General features: G+C 39.9%; 1 long non-coding RNA gene across 1 annotated transcript in view; it reads right to left on the minus strand.

The window, feature by feature from the left end:
• The window catches only part of LOC122806389, a 68,406-nt gene that overhangs the window by 18,140 nt on the left and 31,102 nt on the right, over nt 1-19,164 (minus strand). The window contains exon 2 of the long non-coding RNA XR_006365504.1: nt 10,499-10,594. This is a non-coding gene — a long non-coding RNA (uncharacterized LOC122806389). The remainder of the gene's footprint in view (nt 1-10,498; nt 10,595-19,164) is intronic.

A 19,164-nucleotide genomic window follows, 5' to 3' on the forward strand; every position in this document is an offset into this window, starting at 1 on the left:
TTAAGGACTACCCAAATCTTCTTTAACAAAGCCTGCCCTTCTGCCGGGGGGGGGGGGGGCACCATCTCTACAACCTTTTTGGACAAATTTCAGGGATTCCTTGAAAAATCATTTACCTCCCCACTGTTTAGAGGAGAAAGTCCTCCAAGGGGTAGAAAATCAGACCTCCACTGCAGACAGATTAACATAACTCGGAGCGAACAGGATGGCAAATAAAGTGGAACAATCAAATGGTGCTTTCACAAAGGACATCTTAAAGGATGCAGCAAAGGCACATCCCAGCATGACTCATCTATTATGACAGTGCCTAACACAGGTTATACAAGCCACCATTTTTAAATATGCACATAGACACAATGAAAACTGATATTGTGGTCACCAACTGGGTCTTCTACTTACAAGTCTCAACTGACACTAATGATGCTATACATTTAGTGGACTTCATTCACCATATCCCTCTGTAGTCTAGTTAGATAAGCCATGTAGTTCAGTGCATGAACAGCAAATGGGGCTGAAGCTTACACTCCCTTCCCAAACCTGTCCAAAGACTCTTGGGGATGTGGGGAAAAGTAGTGCAAATGTGCTGTCCATCAGGACTAAAATCTTTTCAAGCTTTTATGAAGATGCATCACCACAACAGTTTCTCTCTATGCCCAAGATACCAAATCTATGAGTGTGCATAGTGGAAGTACCACCCAGGTCATGGATGGCCCTGCACCAAAAGGCTCAACAAACAGACTCTTCAGGGGGAAGGGACTTCGGTAGTTCAACCTTCCAAATGCTGCAACTCAAAGACTGGCAAAAAGAGGTATGCCAGTGGAGAAATTTCAGGACCTCCCCTCCCAGAGGTCAGTGTCCTCAGTCAACGATTCTCAATGGCAATCAAAGTGCGTCCTCTTGCACAAGTTTGTGTGCACTTCCTGGACAGGGGATATTAGTGGAGAACCAGAAGCTTCAGGGAGCCCCTAACTTTGAGCTTCTCAAGGATTTGTAAAGCAGGCAGTCTCTGGACAAAATGTGTAATAAAATACTAAGATGGACTACAAATCCAGGCAGAATCTGAAGAAAGCAGTGTCCCAACTGCAGAAGAACCCAACAATCAATACCGGTGACAGGTACTAGATAACGGACCTCATCAGATGCAAAAATCTCAGGGATGTTCTACTCACCCAGTGTCTCAGGGATGTTCTACTCACCCAGTGCCAGGATGTCTATGGCAGAAGCATTAAGAGGCAGACATAGTTCTGAAGCCCTTTAATTACCCCCCCACCACAGACCACAGGCTCAGCTCTCTACACTCAAGAATGCTCAACAACATTAAAATGTACTAAGATCGTCGGTACTACCAAAAGCAACTTAAACAGTTGGCGTCAGTGGGGGGAACCCCACACCCCACAAATAAGTCTGATCCAGGACAACTGGATCACAAATGCAGACTGGAGGATAAGAAATTAATATGAGTGTGGAGAGGACTGATCCCGAAAGTCAATCTGCACCTTCAAAAAGTTTATAGTTTTTTCCAGGCCCTCTAGTAGGCGCAATAAGCAGGTTGGTGTAATGACTGGCACCTAAAGGGTGACTGAACCCAAGGGAGTGACAGTTCCAGTGAAAAAGCACAGTGGTGCAAGTGAACTTACCATAACAGTAGATGTCCAAATGATCACTGCTGCAGAAGCTTCTGCTATATGGGTGATATCCTGCCAAGGATAAAACAGCCAGCCAGCTTCCAAAGCTTCAGGGCACCTTTCACATCATGCCCAAACTGTCAAAACAGCTCAAGTTAAGCTTTCTAAAAGGCAAGTTTGGGTGCGAAACCCTTCAGAGGATTCCTGTCAGCCAAGAGGGAGGCAGAGCCTTGAAAAGACGGTGCTAAAAGCATTAATTAAAAAAAAATGAATATCCACACCAAGCATAAAAAATATACCAAACACAACTGGAATGGAGGCAGAGAGAAGCCAATACACCATTGACCATTCAAACATTTACTGTTATGGTAAGTTCAATACCCACAACTGTACTATCTTTATCATATTGCTCACTGCTGCAGTAGTCTTAGCTAGATGGGTAGATTACCACAGCCAACTACATTTGGGAGGAGGAAGAACATCCCAGGAGTCCCTGGGAGAATAGTCCTAAGCAAAGTTCGATCTGGACTTCGAGAAGGAATAAAGCTTAGTCATTTTGTAAAAGTATGCACAGAAGACCAAGCAGCAGCTTCTAGAATACAACCTTTTCCAAAACACCACAAATGAAGCCAATGCCCCTTCATTTGGAAAAGTCTATTTTGACACAGTTTGCCCCTTCTTACTGTCACAAGAAGCAAATTGATTGATCTGAAAGATTTAGTTTTGCCAAGATAGTACCAGAGCAGTCTGTGGACATCCAAGATATGGAGTACCCTTTCTCCCTCATTTGCAGGTTCATGAAAAAAAAAATAGGGAGATAAATAGTTTGGCTTAAAGTAAACTTGGACACCACTTTGGGCATAAAAGGGGGATTAGGTCTGACAAAAAAATGTGTCCCTATGGAAAACACCGAGTTGCAAGCTGTTATGGTGAGCCAACCCAGACACCTTTCTTGTAGAAGCCAGAGCAAACAGTAAAACTGTTCCATGTTAAGAACTAAGTCATCTAGGTTAGCTAGTTCAAATGGAGCAAGTGTTAACTTCTCTAACACAAAATTAAGAGCTCAGGGCCATCGGTTTTCATGGGGGCCTCTTATGCAAAACCCCTTTCAAGAACATTCTGACATAAGACTGTACTGAAAGAAGAGGATCTCTGGGGAAAAATACAGAAATGGTTGATAACTAGCCCTGAATGGGTGCTGGTTAGGTTATTAGCACCAACTAAAAACTTTTTCCCATTTTCTTAAAGGATTTTTTTTTTTTTTTTTTTACTAGCAGGCCTTTTCTTGCCTCTATTAGTACCTGCTGCATGTCCTCAGTAAATAGGTGCCTAAACTCAATTAAGATCCTACCATCCAGGCAGTCAACTGAAGATGAGGACTGATCCAGGGGTGTATCCAACACCCTTCTTGTGTGAGTAGTTCTAGTCTGTGGAGGAAGCTTGTGGTAAAATGCAAAAATATAGTTGCAAGTATAAGAAACTTCTGGAAGAACCTCATGTTGATCAGGATTAAACAAGAATGGTTAAGGAGAGGCGAATTCAAACAATGAAAGGTTAATATTGGTGGCTCAAGACAGAGGGATACATACACATTGGTATCCAAAGTCCATTGAACATGTGGAAGAAACAGACTAAAAGGCATGTGGCAAAACTGTTGTTCTGGGGATTGTGCAAACATTATGGTACTGAAGTGGCTGAAAAACACTGGAAACATGAACCACTAAGCATCATAGAAAATGATGAAGTCTACATCACATGGGATCACCCATTACCAACAGTTCAAAAGACAGATGCTATAAAAGCAGATATAGTGGTACATGAAAAGACAAAAGTAGCACTGATCACTGAAATTCCCCACACCCAGGTGACTACAGTGTCCTGAGTACAGAGAGAGACAAAATCATAAAATATCAGGATTTGCAGGCAAAAATCACAGCATTGTGAAAGAAAGATACACAGACAGTTCCAATAGTAGTAGGAGCAACGTCTCTTATAAAAAAAGAATCTACAATCGTATTTAGATGCGTTACCAACACATGTAACTCCATACGAATTGCAGGAGTCGTCATTACTGGGCACATTGCGAGTTTCCGGCTGACAAAGATTGAAACAATACTAATTTTATGAACTTTAAAATCATACTTAAACTTAGGAATGGGGTCCATTCTCTTTATGGTATTAGAAACCCAAAAGATTTGGAAAAATTAAAAAAAAAAGAAGAGCAAAAAGACCCATAACACTTAGGACCAAATGGTTTAGGGTGTGTGACGAGGCTTGAAAATGCCTTAGTGGTCGTCAGCCTAGAAACCTGTGAACATACGAACCAGAGCCCTAGATTAAAGGAAAGAATTAACATCTTGTGGCTGAATGATGGGATGACATCTCAGGGTAGATAGTCACCTTCTGCTTGCGGATCTGTCCATATAGTGCACAATGGTGTGGTTCAGAAGACGTTTGGCTTGCTTGGATATGGAGCCACAATGTATGAATTACCCCAGCTGCACAAACTGCATCCTCTGCTTGACACAGATGATGCTTTATGCAGGCAGCCTGCAGTCCCAGAAAAAAAGATTACCTAGAAATACCAGTTTTCTCCAGCGACATTGTGTTAAACTTACAAATTCAATTAAAAAAAAAAAAAATTAGTCAGTGTGGTCTGTTCTTTAGACCATCTAGAAAGTGCTCCACATCAGGGGAGAAAAATGATTAATGCCAAATGACTTAATTTGCTCCTGGTGAGAGAAGCATGGGACATTATTTCCTGGAGACTGCTGATCACTAGAAAGCCTGATAACAGCTTCATAGCTGCCACTTTTGAAATTTCTGCTTTTTATTTTGGTCCTGCTGAGAAAAGGCGCAGAGAGCATTAACTTCAGACAGTCTCTAGTGAGTGACCTTCCTTACTGGTCTGTTGCCATTCAAGGCATCTGCCAGGAAAAGGCTAGAACAAGCCTACAGACCACTGCATCATTTGGAACAAAACCTGTTGAACACTGAGCCTGTGGCCTGCTTCTCATCTTGGGACTGGTGCTACTGTTTTGCCTATAGACCCAGTTAGTCTTACTGGTCACACTCAAAGCTATGGAATACATTTCAGACCACAGACCACATTCATCTATACACTGAATATCATCTGTACATGAAATCTCTCTGAACACCAGACTCATCAATTTGGCTTTGATAAAGGAAGGTCCTGTCTCCAAGATCCTTACTTTCTCTGAAAAAGTAGCCAAAGCAGTGGATATTGGTTATGCAGTGCATGCAGTATATCTTGACCTGGCCAAAGCCTTGGACGACATTATTCCCTATGTAGGCATTACTGATCTACATGTAAATCTGACTACAAACACATGTTATGTGGAGAACAGTTAACTGGCTATTTAATTTCTCCAAGTCTTCTGGTTTTCTAATACCATGATGGGAATGAACCCCATTCCTACGTCAAAGTATGATTAAGGTTTGTGAAATTAGTACAGTTTCTTTGATGTTAGCCAAAGTACTCTTTGCAGCATCCACAATGTGCCTAGAATCGACTCCTCCTGGGACTCACAAGGAGATACATTAACAGCATGACTGTAAATTAATTTTTAGAAGACCCAGTGTTCCTGCTATTATTGGAACTGCCTTTGGCAATTAGAAATTTGTCAGTGTAGGTTGTAAATGTATAATTTATGCAAGTTTTTGAGCACATCCCTGATTGTTGTCATTTAATCGATTACGTTTCACAGACTTAATTGTTTACTTTTGTAAATGCTTCAATATGTTAATCTCAGGTCTGAAGAAGCAGTTTTTACTGTGAAAAGGCTAACCTTTTGTATACATTATTTTCATTAAAAAACTGTTGTAGTTTTTATCATAGTTGTTTAGTGTGTTTTTTTAATTGCTATTTTATATCTTTGCTGCTGTGGTAGTCGCTGGGTTCTATTTAGGATTTTGTTGGTTTACTTACAGTGGACTTTTGCTTGACTTTGATACAGTTATCCCTTTTATCCTTCCACATTGCCCTCATTTCTGCCTGCAAATCCTGGTATTTTATAACTGTCTCTCTCTCTGTATGCAAGGCAATGTAATCACTGGTTATAGAAATTTTTATGATCAAAGCTACTTTTGTCTTCTTTTCATGGATTATACCTGGATTTTCTCACATCTATTTTCTGAACTGCTAGTAATGGCTAATCCCATGTGATAAACGTCATTCTCTATAATGCTCTGTGGGTGTTTCCAATGCTTCAGCTACTTCAGTACTGTATATGTTTGCACAATCCCCAATGCAGTCTTGCCACATTACTATGCCCTTCAGTATACAGTTCCTCAGTCAGTGTATTCACTCCCAGCACCAAGATGAGACTGTTTCCAGTTCTGTTTTACAGAACCTGCATTTGTCCTTTACTCCCGCACATTCAAAAGGCTTTATAAACCAACATGCACATATAGTCCATTATCCTGAGCCACCAATACTACCCTTTCATTTTTTGTTTAAATTCACATCATCTTAACCATTCCCAAGTTAAATCCTGAGTGACATGAGGTTGTTCCAGGAGTTTCCTGTACTTGCAACTTTATTTACACTTTTTCCACATTTCTTGCCTTCTCGCCTGATCCTTCTGCTTATAGTCTGTTTTCTGGCACATTCACTACATGATTTTTGCCTTCTGGTGTGGCCTCCATTCCTGCTCAACACCAATATGCTTTTGCTAAACTTAAGCAGGGAAGTAATCTCAGATTTTTTTTCTTCATGTTTTAAAAATTCCACTATGTCCAGATTGGATGAATTCATCAGACATCTATGCAGTCTTACAATTGCATATTTATAAACACACATCAGTTTCTAGGAGGCCCTTACCTCCTTCAGAACGAGGAATACCTAATCTTTGTATACACTGAATTTTGATCATTTGAAGCATTTTTCTTGCATCAGATGGACAAGAAAACAATACTTTTTAGGGACAGTCAATCATCCCAAAGTTAGAACAGGAAAAACAAACTGGCTTATAGCTGGACTTTGTTCCTAGTACTTTCAGTATTAAATTTTAGTCCAAAATATTCCTTACAGAGTTTTGTTTGCATTTTTTCATGTTTTACTGTCGAGCCTTCATCAATTTCCAAATAGACACTCCCTCCTGCACAAGTTCCTTTATATCACATTCCTGAACCAGACTGACGTTTTCTTGGCAGTTCTGCTTTTGTGCTTTAAATGATGCTTTTGCACATTTATCAAGACTAAATGACACTTGTATCATCTGATAAGGTTTTGACCACTTCCAGTTGTGCCTTCAGCTTCTCATCTGATGAGCTATACAGTTTTAAATTATCCACAAAAGGATGATGAAAAGACTTTACACTGTATTCTGGGAGCCAAATGGTAACTATGTTTATCTGTTCCCCTCTTCTATGCTCTTCTAAAAGTGACATCTTAACTGCTTTATAGTTCTCTATTCAATACTTCCATCATGGTATTTGATTTCTTCCCTTCCTTTTCCTTATTGCCCTGTATTTTTTGTGGTAGGATTATCTGCTATTAATTTAGCTGCATAGTAATGAGTCATTTACTTCCGTTACATTTCATGAATTTTTATGTTAACAGCCTTGATTAAATGTGTAAAATTTGAAAAAAATGAACACAATGTCAATAAGACACAATGTTAAATTACTTCTTTAATCAATCGTAATAGGTCTATTGTACAGAAAGTTCCAGAACATCTTCCTGTGACATTCTCTTCAATGGTATCCTGCGTCATCCACTGCTCTTTCATATGGGAACTTACTGGCCTACTATGCCACAACACTGACTGTGTCAAGAGTTGCAACTGTTTCTTGCACCTAACCCTTGCTGTGCAATGCCAACTGAACTTTTTTACTGGTTTCCTACTGAAGGCTCCAGGACATCTTCATGTGGCAAGTGGTTCAGATGCTTCTCATTCCACCAATTTCTCCTTAAATTGGAGACTCTAATCCATACCTTCAGTTTTTATTTCCTCTTTTATACTTTATCCCCTTATTTTTGTATTGTAAAGTTGTCCATATCCAAACGCCTTTGCCTGAATATCTCTTCAAATATCTTTGCAAAGTTTAGCTGCTTTTTTGCATCATTTCATTTTGAGTTCTCATTTGCATGAATATTGTATCATATTAAATCCACCCCCATGTCCATATTTATTTTTCAGATATCTTCAGCTCCACTTGTTTCTCCTTATTTTGCGGACTCACTGTTCCATCATGATGTGACAATCTGTATTAGACTGTCTACACTAAATCCTTCACTTTGCAGGTATTCCATAAGGTAAGCTTCTACTTCAGTAATTTTTTCTACCCCCATTCCTGAACACATTTTTTGTATTGCAAAACCTTTCACATCTGGGTATCTTTGCCTGTATTTCTCTTCAAATATCTTTGGAGCTGCTTTTTTGTATGGATTAGTGTAGCTTTCTTCTTTAAATAGAATGCACCATATCAGCTCTCTTGTCCCCCATGTCCAGGTTACATTTCAAAAATCTCTATTTTATTTATTTTTTATATTTTTCACACTTCCTCAGTCACTTTTTCTAAACAATCCAAGGTTTCTTGGTCAATATAAAAAGTTTGTTTTTAATCTGTTGTATTAATACAAACTTGCATTTGAAGGTTGACAGTTTTACTTCTACAGGTGTTTCTTTCCTCTAATTTCTCTCAACCTTTTTAAATATTTTCTATCCAGAAATTCCGGGTATCTTACATAATAGTAACAGTCGACCGTCATCTTTACGGCTCTTATTTGGCCCATCAGTTTTTATGTACTATTTGCTTCTACAAGGGGCAGGGGGGTCCTCCCCTGAGCTTGGCCTAACACCACTGTAGGAAATGTTACCATGTCTTGAGGATTCTACACTAATTTTTTCAAGTCCTGACACCATTGCACTTATCAGGCAAAGGGACTTGTGAACTCAGCTGTATTTTTTAACGTACTTCTGTCCATAACATATGCAATATAATTTTCAGTCTATATAGTAGTCTTGGTGAGATTCTGTAAAAAAACACAGGGTTCACCTTATGATGGTACTCACCAAATCATGAGGATGAATTCTGTTCCAGCAATACTACTCCTTTGCTTGCTGATTTTTATCATCTCTCCATTCGTACCTCCATTTTGAATTTCTCCAAGTATTTTGGGTTTCTAATACCATGACCCCATTCCTAAGTCAAAGTATAATTAAAGTTCATGAAATCAGTATTAGTATAAATTAGTATTTAGTACTCCATTCGACTGTATGACAGAACTTGTGTGGTTATAGCTGCAGGCAGCACTTATGAAAGCTAACAAGTTACCAGTGGTTTACCACAGAACTCAGTTTTGTGCAGTCTCCTATTTGGCATATATTTATGAGGCATTAAGGACAGTACTCCTGACCTATGGTTAAGCAAGCTTGCAGACAACTGCAAACTGGGCATAATTTGATCTTCACTTTGTCACAATTGCTCCAACACAGGTCAGACCATATTAACAACTGGTGCAAAGACAAAATTACCTGGCGCACCCAATTTCTACAGGCATCGCCATCAGATCCAAACAAGTCTCAATTCCACATACGTGTGTGTACGTATGTATGTAATATAAGTCTTACCAAGCCCATTATTTAAAACAGACCTTTTGGTGTGCATTTATCTGAACACATCACACAATTAGAGATACATCAGAGATGCAGGACTAAAGCATCAGTGACCTCAAAACTCAGTTATCAAGAGACAATGGCAGCCTTTCATCTACACTCAGTCTCTTACAGATTCCTCCATGGAGGTTAGTGTCTAGCTTTTAGAGCAGTGGTGCACGTCCATCCGTCCCCAGGGCCAAATACGGCCCTCAACGCAACACCATCCGGCCCCCAGAGAGTAACCAAAAAAAAAAAAAAAAAAAAAAAAGTGCTATGCCTTACTCCAGTCACGCAAACTTTCCAGCACGCGCTTACTTACCTAATTGACTGCAGTTGTGCACAGCTCTAATTTTAGCTGCAGAAGCAACTATTCTTTATTTATAACTGGTCTGTAAACAGTAGTAATTTTCTGCAAGAGTTTGTAATAAGTCATGGCAGGAAGACAGAATAAAAGTTAAATGCAAAGTTGATTTAGAAAACAGGCAATTTCACGACTGGTGTCTTAAGTAAAAATGTCAGTCACCGGTACCTATTGTTAAACTCATGTTTTGAGGTGGCCCGCAGATGCATTAAGAATTAGTGTAGTGGCCCTCCCCACAAAAAGTTGTGCACCACTGTTTTAGAGCAATTAAATATCCATCCCTATTTGATCGCCTATCCGTCGTAGAACTAATGGTAGCTCAAATATTCGGCTAAAGAAACTGTCTTTGTATGTGCTGATGGAAGGTATTATCGGTGTGAGGTGCATATCCCAATGTTCCCCTCACCTCTGGTACAAACTCCCATTACATGCCAGAGTAGCACCCTTCACACCTCCAAGGAAACCTATAATTGAATGGGCAGTCTCAAACTTTCCACTTGTCTAGCCTGTGTTGCCCTCCCTGAGGCTCGAAGGAACGTTTGAACAGGATTTTTTGGCTGAATTGTAAGGATCTGTAGACTGACGGTTTAATACTTGCCTATGAAAATGGAGAGAAAAGTACCTCATGAAACTTTTATCCACCAAACAGCATGTGGAGTGTCCAAGTTCTAAGAGTCAACAAAAATGTAAATCTCTTTATAAGATTAATGTATTCTCCTCATTTTCAGTCTGAGCATGTGTTTGTTTCACAGAAATGCATTTTAAAACACCATGAACACCACCACACCACCCACCAATGAAGTACTTGCATTATTACTCAAAATAAAGTGCCCATCCCCTGCAACACAGTTCATTTTAATGAAATCATAACTCTCCTGCAGACTTACGTGGTTCACGTGTCCTACTGACATCCTGCATGCAGCCTCTGATGCTTGATGCTGGGCAGAGGTGGACTCTGTGGTCATTTTGGCAGTGGAACAGCTCTGTCAAATTAAAAAAAAAAAATTTGTACACTGAATAAACAGTTTCTGCAGTGGATGGAGAACCACTATAAAGTTCCTAAGAAAGCAGTCTTGATAAGGTCAAAACAAAAAAAACCCCCACCACACCCTAAAACTGCAGTAAATACTGAAACTATAGCAGAGAGGTTTTTTTTTTTTTGCGCGTGTCTTCTGCCTTTCCCTTCCTGTTATCCCACTGACCCATTAGTTCCCCCTTTATCAATGGGAACACCACAGCTCATATGGTCTATCAGGACAGAAATCAGATAGTTAAGAGGCAGGCAAACATCCACATAGAGAAGATGGGCTTCTCCTTTCGGACCTGCCCACCCAGCACATGCTTTGTTAAACCATTAAGTATCCCTCAAAGCGGTAAACATTTTTCTGCTGATGGAAGTCACATTTTTCTGCTTAAATTATACTTTTGCATTTAGTACACCTACAGACAATTTTGGCCAAGTTTGTAGGCTGTCTACAGGCTAGTAGAGGTCATTCTGTGGGAGGGGATAACATGCTATAGTTTATGAAAAATCAGCATCATTACCTGAAACTCTAGCATTTTTTTTCCTAGCTTGTTTATGCTGCACCGAGTGCCACTCCATGCCGTGCAGACCTCTATTAAGTGTATGCAGTTTAAATTTCCAGTTTTACACAAATACAACCTAGCCAATATATCACATAAATGTGTATAAGTACAGGCAGATAAACTCGTTACCATTCAGTAAAGATGTGCTCCAGTAAAAATTTAAAATTGCAGTATTAACATTAAACATATTCAAATTAAAATTTACATTCTCTGCTAGCCAAGTTATATTTCAATGACTTTGGGGTCCCAGGAATAAAGGATAGCCTGCTTTGTTTCCCCTCCCACTGCCAGCCTCACAACCCTTGGCATTCTCTAGCACTGTAGCAACTGCCTGATGCTCAGACAATTAACTCCTGAAAAGTAAAATGCATTCTATTTGTGAGAGAAATAAAGTACTTAGCACAAAAGCAACTCCTGACAGCACTCCACTCACACTAAGTTATCCTATGCAGAGGCTGACCCCTACCTATGACTGCAAGACCCATAAGGACTAAGGATCACCTACTGGCACTACAATAATTCACTGGAACAAGCATCCTTCTCAAGTCCAGGACTCCAAAACTATTCCACAAATAAAAACGTCCTAATGATAGTGACTCCACAGTCATAAACATATTCAACTTTCAAGTATACTGGAAAGGAACAGGGCTACACCAAGTCGTCCTCCTACTGTCAGGATCTCAGACATCTCAACTGCCCTCGAGTTCCCTACACCCAACAAATGTGTACAGCATGGTGGTTCATAGGTAGGTACTAGGTTAATGGCCCTAGGGCCTATATAAGCCTAGCCAGAAAGGTACCCTGGCTTTCGCCACCCAAGAAAATTATTTTCCTGTGCTCCTGTTGAGCAGAGCCACAGAAGTGATCACCGGGGTGAATTTCCTATTTCCCGTCCAAAGACTTTTCTTGAAGAGTGCTAATGAGGAGCTCTGTTTGACATAGATAGGTAGCCTGTTCCAGAGTATGGGAAGTCTCTGGGACAGGAATCTATCCTTCCAGCATGTTCTGTTTACTGTGGTGACAAGGTTTAGGTCCCTACAGCATGTAGTTCAGAGGGATTGTGTTTTCTTTAAGTGGAACATGTCCAACAGCTCTGGGTTTGACATACCTTTGTATGTTCGGCAGAGATCGTCTCTGAATAGGCGATATGCAACAGAGTAAAGTTGGAGATTTTTGAGGCGGTCTGCGTAGGGTATCTATTTGAGGCCAGTAATCCTCTGTGAGGTATTTCTGTGGCCTCATCAGTTGTTGTAGAGGTCTTGTGAGGTACATACCAAAAGGGGTGCTGTACTCTATAATAGGTCTAATGAGTGATGAGTGGAGGGGAACAATGACCTCTTTCTGGATGAGAAACCTTTTGTGATGAGGTGTGCCATATGTAGAAGGATTTCCTGACCATTGTGACAATGCGATTATCAAAAGGAGAGACTACTGTCCACCTGTGTCCCAAGGTCTCTTATCACACTTTCGGTGTTAGACTACCACCTATGCGGTAGTTCATGGGTACTGAGCTTCAGGCCATGGCTTGGACACCAGGCATCTAACTCAGGGAGGCCCTTTTGTAGGATGTAAACATCATTGGGAGTTTTGATTATGGCTCCCAGTTTGCAGTCATCTGCAAACTTAGTTAGCCAAAGACCTCCTGTGTTAGCCTGTACTTCAGAGAAGTATATATCAAACAGGAGAGGACCCAGGACTGAACCCTGTGGTACTCCACTTGTTACTGGTCTGAAATCGGATTTGGAGTCTGCTACTTTCACAGTGTGGGTTCTGTCCGTGAACCAGTTGGCAACTCATCTTGTGACACAGGGATTTATACCTAGTGACATAGGGATTTATACCTAGTTTAGTGAGTTCATCTACAATTCCAGAGTGGGGGAGGATATCGAAAGCCTTGGCGAGATCTAGATAGGCTGCGTGAACCACCACACCCTCATCTATGGCTTTGGTGACTGCTTCAAAGAAGTCTATCAGGTTTAGGAGACATGATCTGTCTTTTCCAAACCCGAACTGGGTGGGGTCCAGAGTTTGGAGATTACCAATGTCTTTGGTTTAGGAGTTCCATGGCCTTGCAGACCAGGCTCGTCAGGCTAATGGGGCGGTAGTTCTCGGGTTCCGACATGGCTCCCCCTTTGTGGAGTGGGATAACCGCACTGTACCACTCAGTGGGCACAAAGCCTGAGGTGAGGCTATGACTGAACATGGTACTAGGTGCCCAAATGAGAGTAAAATGACTTTGCACACAAAACTCTAACGGATACACAAACTTTCCATTCATGTCAAAAACGCAGCCAAGACCTCAAAGTGAAATCAATACTCCTCCAAAACTAAGCCAGGCATGCACATAAAAGTGAGTATGTGCATCTTGTGATGGACTGTTGTCTGACCAGGATTAGTTCTTTATCTTGGGCCTCCACATTGTAAAGTTGGATAAAGTATGCCAGAACAAAGGAAATATAAATCAAATTTTTTCTGAGAATTAGTTAAAGCAAGCAGACTAGTTGATAATCTCCTTTTACACAGCTTTATGTTTTAAAACTTACTTTCATACTAAACACTTGAGGAAAAACTGACACACTGCTTGGCCACTTTCAACCTCTTATGACAGAAATGCTTCTGAAATCTGTATTTTCCATACAATGATGTCAGCACATAAAAACAGCAAACTAAGCTCCATAGCACCAGTATAGAAAAAAAAGTGGGCTGCATTCATAGACAAGCAACCATCCATGCAAAGGCATCCCACTGATGTATATGGTGCTTTACCACAGGGTAACATCACAGTATGAATGGCAGTATATTGGGGTCATGGTTTAATAATGTTTAAAAGCTCTTCCGTTAAATATGGGACTGAAAACACAAGAACAGATAAAAGGAATAACGACAGAATCCTAGACAGCACATGGCAACAGGGCCCACTAGCCATTTGCATCTTGCCAGTACTCCCCTTAGTCCAGTTTTCAAGAAACAGGCCCATCAAACCAGGGGTGAATTTGTGAAGGCCATCTAGCTGTAAAAAAAATCATTTTTGAAGAAAGTGTGCTGCACTGCTTAATTTAGATTTCAAGTGTCTTACAGAGTCAGGGGTAAGCATTGCATGTCGACACTCTCTTCCCTGTAACTGCTGAAGCAGGTTTAGATTCACGATTCTACTGTTAGTGGAACTGTGACTTATTGTCTTGGACTAATAGAGCCCTAATGGCATGAAAGGCAAGGCACACCATCTCTAAGGAGTATACAAGGCACTGAATCAAAAGACAGTACTTCCAGCTTCGCTCAAAAGCGAAGCTTCTAAGCCTGTGATCTTTGCAGTGAGGAACCTCACAGAACCAACTAACTGATCAAAACTGGTCAATTCAAACAATAAAATGTAATTACTTTTAACATGAGAGCAAGCCCACTGCATGTCTGTGTTCCCATGTATATTTTCCACGGTCATGCAGGCATGGACAATAGAGAACCACACAGTGAAGACCCACACAGCAGACAGCACTTTTCTATCCACTGTAATGAGGAATCATAAAGGTGAAGTGCATTCTTTGGCAACAGAGAGGACTTGCTACTACCTAATCAATGAATTTTCACCCCTCTGCCACCTTTACCTATCATATGATACATAAACCTGCACACCAAAACAGTGAACAAAACTGAAACATTAGTTACTGATCAGGAGTATAAAAAAAAACACGCGCAACGTTACTTCAAAAGGTCACAAGCAGACGATATCAAAGTGACTAAAACTGAGTTCCCAGTTCCACTACTGAATACAGTTTATTAATTTCACATCCCTGAACTCCTGGGAATAAGCCCAAGATAAACGTTATGGTCAGTCTTCAGGGAGACTGCAGGACTACTAGCTAGAACCAAGTTATCTGAAGGCAAGAGTGTGCATTAGACTAGCAAAATAATTACTTAAGACAGACAGCAAACTTCCCAACCCTTCAATTTCCTCATTTTACAGGTAACTTTCTAACTGATACAATACTAGTTTTAAATCTTTTGTACTTAACATGTGCTATTTTGGTATATTGCAGACAAATTACTTAAAGATTTAATTCAAAGCACAAATATACTACATGCAAACAAACCTTAAGCGATGAAAAGGCGCACAACTTACGTTTAACATTTTTAAGTGATATCCTTAGTAATGAACTTCTTTGCCTCAACAAGAATGTCTTTTTTGCACAGCAATACACATACAAACCCAGAAATATTTCTACACAGCACTTGTATAACCTGCTTGCTTGCTTCCATAAAAATGCATCTCAGAGAGCAATTAATTGACAAGTCAGGGCAAGTACCAGCTACTACAAGCCAAATACAAGTGTTTCAAACTAACAGGTGCATAAACACAAATAACGTGGGGATACACCGTCTTACAAAAGACACCACTCTAGATCTGCAGCCAGGAGACTTTAGATGTTAAAACCTGATGACAGCTGACAAAGGCTCAGCTATACAGCAGTACAGCAATTTTAGCAGATAGTGTGGATATTTGACATTTTAAAAAGGATTTAGAATATAAAGCCAGGATGAAGTCCACAAATTCATAAAGACACCAGTCTAGGAGTGATGTTCTTCACATTCTCAATCCAAAATTAAGCACTCCTGGGTTAAGAAGTTTTTATGTAGTACCCAAAGAACATTCTCCTCAAAATCAGAAAGTCCTACAAGACAAATATGACCTCCCCAAAAACATTTCACTGCCATTACTATCTTCAATACCTTCACTTTCCTGTCAAAACCACATTTAGAGAAGCGACTACAGACTAAAATGACCTTTAAACTTTATTTTCTGAATCTGGATTAACCAAACAGTATCCATTTTCCAGCTATCTACTAAATGACTGACATACTACGTACGTAGACAATTTCAGACTTTTTGAGCCACAATTCAAGCAGGCAAATAAGTTATAAACATACAAACAATTTAACTGCATAAAAAAGTACAGAAAGCGCAATCTAGGTTGACACGCTTGCAGAGTGGGGAAAAATACAGGTATTACTTGTGCATGTGCAGCAACAACAGATATGTAAAAGCAGAACATCCACACGCCAAACACGCACAGGTAGTTCTTCCCATTCACAAAGATGACTTATTGAACAACACTGAACTGAGCAAGGGAGCCCATTCTCACTCCAAGCTAAAACACACAATGGAAAAAAAAAAACTTACAATGCAAGTGTTAAAGTCATCAGAACAGATTAGACAGGACAGAGCAACAAAACCAGGTATATACCAAACACAGCTTGTTTCTTACAAACACAGACTTCAACAAAGCAAAATCTAAAAATAAAAAAACAGCTGTGTACACGTCCCTGGATTAAAATGTGCCCATTCCTGGTGTACATAATGGTGCCAGAACTGGAAAATGGCAGCGTAGAATCCTCAAGACACAAACACTACTATAACAGGGTTAGGATGCCCCCCCAATGTAGTTCACAAAAACTACAAAAAACTGACAGAGCCATAAAAGATGACAGACTTGACCATTAAGGATGAGGAATAAATTATATACAGGTTTAGTATTGGAAATATTAAAGCAATAGGAACTGAAGTTATGGATTACCTGTGAAGATGTTGGTGCAGAAATCGGGAACAAACTATATTTTGGAATTGATGCAGAAAGTTTTAGTCATCTAGAAAAAAACTCAGATCATGCCAATAGAACAAAAGAAAAGTCATAAGAATTGAGATTTAATTTGGTGCCAAATAAAACAGTAAGAGATTCACCTTTTTTACAATTGTATAAATATGGTATGGATAGATTACAAAAATCCATGTTGACAGCATCCCACATCCATGGATAAAGCAGTGCTTACATATGTACAACATACATCCTACACTGAATTACATGAACAGTGACCATGAAACAGTGGCAAACCACTTGCTATTAAGCCATGACAAATGGCAAATCATCACCCCAGGGATACAAATTCAAAAGGGGATATTCCAGGGCGATTGTCACTGCTGTTCTGTACTAGCCCTTAAGATGTTTAACAGATTTGGATCCTTAAAACAACCTTGTTTAACCTTATCAAATTTTTAGTTTATTAGATGAGGAGATAAACGCACAACTTCAAGTTAATACTTTCTCAGATGATGTATGTCAACTGGACCTGCTAACAAAACAAAAAAAGCAAGCTCCTTTGTTCTAAACAATCCACTGCTCTATTCATGTAGGTATTTTGCAAGCAGGCAGCTAACCAGGAACAACAAAATTTAGACAAAGCACATTACTTTGAATAAACTGGACAACTTAAAGATCAAGAAAGGATTGCTTTGTGTTTTTACTGCTTGATACTGAAAATATGTACATTCTATTCAGTTAGCATGTGCAAAATACCTACAGGAATACAACAGTGTTTTACTTATTGGTCTTGGAGAGAACTAGCCACTCCATTTGGGTTTGGAGAGCCTATAAGGGGAGCTACTCCACAACAGGTTAGCCTATATTTTGTATTGCTTTTGCATACTTGTCAAGATCAATGTTTAAAGCAGGAAAGTTGCAATACCAAGAAAATAATTCCTGACAGGAATGTGAAAAACTTGAACAGGGGGGAACATATAAATACTTGGGAACTGAAGGATCAATAATAAAACACGGTAAGGAATAGTTCAGAAGACAAACTATTACTGAAAACAGCATGGCATCAAGGAATAAAGTCCAATTTGCTATTGCTATTCTTGGCAGTTTTGGGTTGATTGACTGTCCTCAAAAGGTACTGGATCAGTTGGACAGGAAAACAAGAAAAATGCTTCACATTTACCAAATGAAAACATGCGTGTGCACACACACACACAAATAAATAATACACACGTGATGTGCAGTCATTGGACTGCACACATCGGAGGACCTCACCAGATCCAAACACAGTTAAAGTTTTAAAACATGAGAAGTCACCCAAGTTTACCTTCCTGCTTAGTTTAGAAGAAGCATATCAGTGTCAAGTGGGAATGGAAATCAAACAAAAAAAAAAAAAACAGACAGTAACCGAATACATCAAAAAAAGTACAGTTTTGTACCTACCATAAATGTAGATGTTCGAAGATCCACATTGCTGCAGTCATAACCTGTGGGTAGTCCGCTGTCCTCGGTCGGCCCGAATGCCAAAGTATTAGGCTGGCGTCGGTCATGGTCGCTTAGATCTGACGTCAGTACGCCTTGGTACTAAAGCGCATGACCGACGTCATATCCCCAGTCTTTCTTGCCCCAGATGTCAGAAGGCCCTAAACAGAAAGACCATAGCCAAAAAACAGAGAAACATCCAACCACCCATGTACAAACAATATTTACAACCCAAAACACACAACCACCCCAAACTACAGTGGGGAAGGAGGAGATATGGACTGCAGCAATGTGGATCTTGAACATCTACATTTATGGTAGGTACAAAACTGTACTATGTTCTTCATCTCACATTGCTGCAGTCATAACCTGTGGGTAGAATCCCAAAGCAAAGGTAAAGGGAGGATGGCAAAATTATAAAGCATTGGGAGCTGCTAACATGCCCTGTAAAACTGCAGTGGCAAACCCAGCCCTAGATTTGGAGTAAAGAGGAGATGGTAATGTTTAGAAAAAGTGTGCACTGAACTCCAAGTAGCTGCCTCCAAAATATCTTTAGTAGCTACACCCTTAAAAAGCAGTAGAAGTGGCAGTAGCCCTAGTGGAATGAGGTCTGATTCCAGCGGAATCTCCTTACCATGATGAGAATAACAAAAAGCAATACAATGGCCAATCCACTTAGAAATAGTTTGTTTAGAAACAGGTTTCCCCTGAGACCCCAAAGCAAAAGAAACAAACAACTGTTGAGACTGTCTGAACCCTTTAGTTCTGCTCAAATAATAACGCAACTGCCTGTGAATATCCAAAGAATGCAAATTTTTTTCCCCTTTATTTTTGGGATCAGCATAAAATGTAGGCAAATGAATAGATTGGTTCAAGGCCACATTTGAAACAACTTT

The sequence above is a fragment of the Protopterus annectens genome, chromosome 7.part0 (genome assembly GCF_019279795.1).
Source record: "Protopterus annectens isolate FY-2018-M chromosome 7.part0, PAN1.0, whole genome shotgun sequence".
NCBI lineage: Eukaryota > Metazoa > Chordata > Ceratodontiformes > Protopteridae > Protopterus > Protopterus annectens.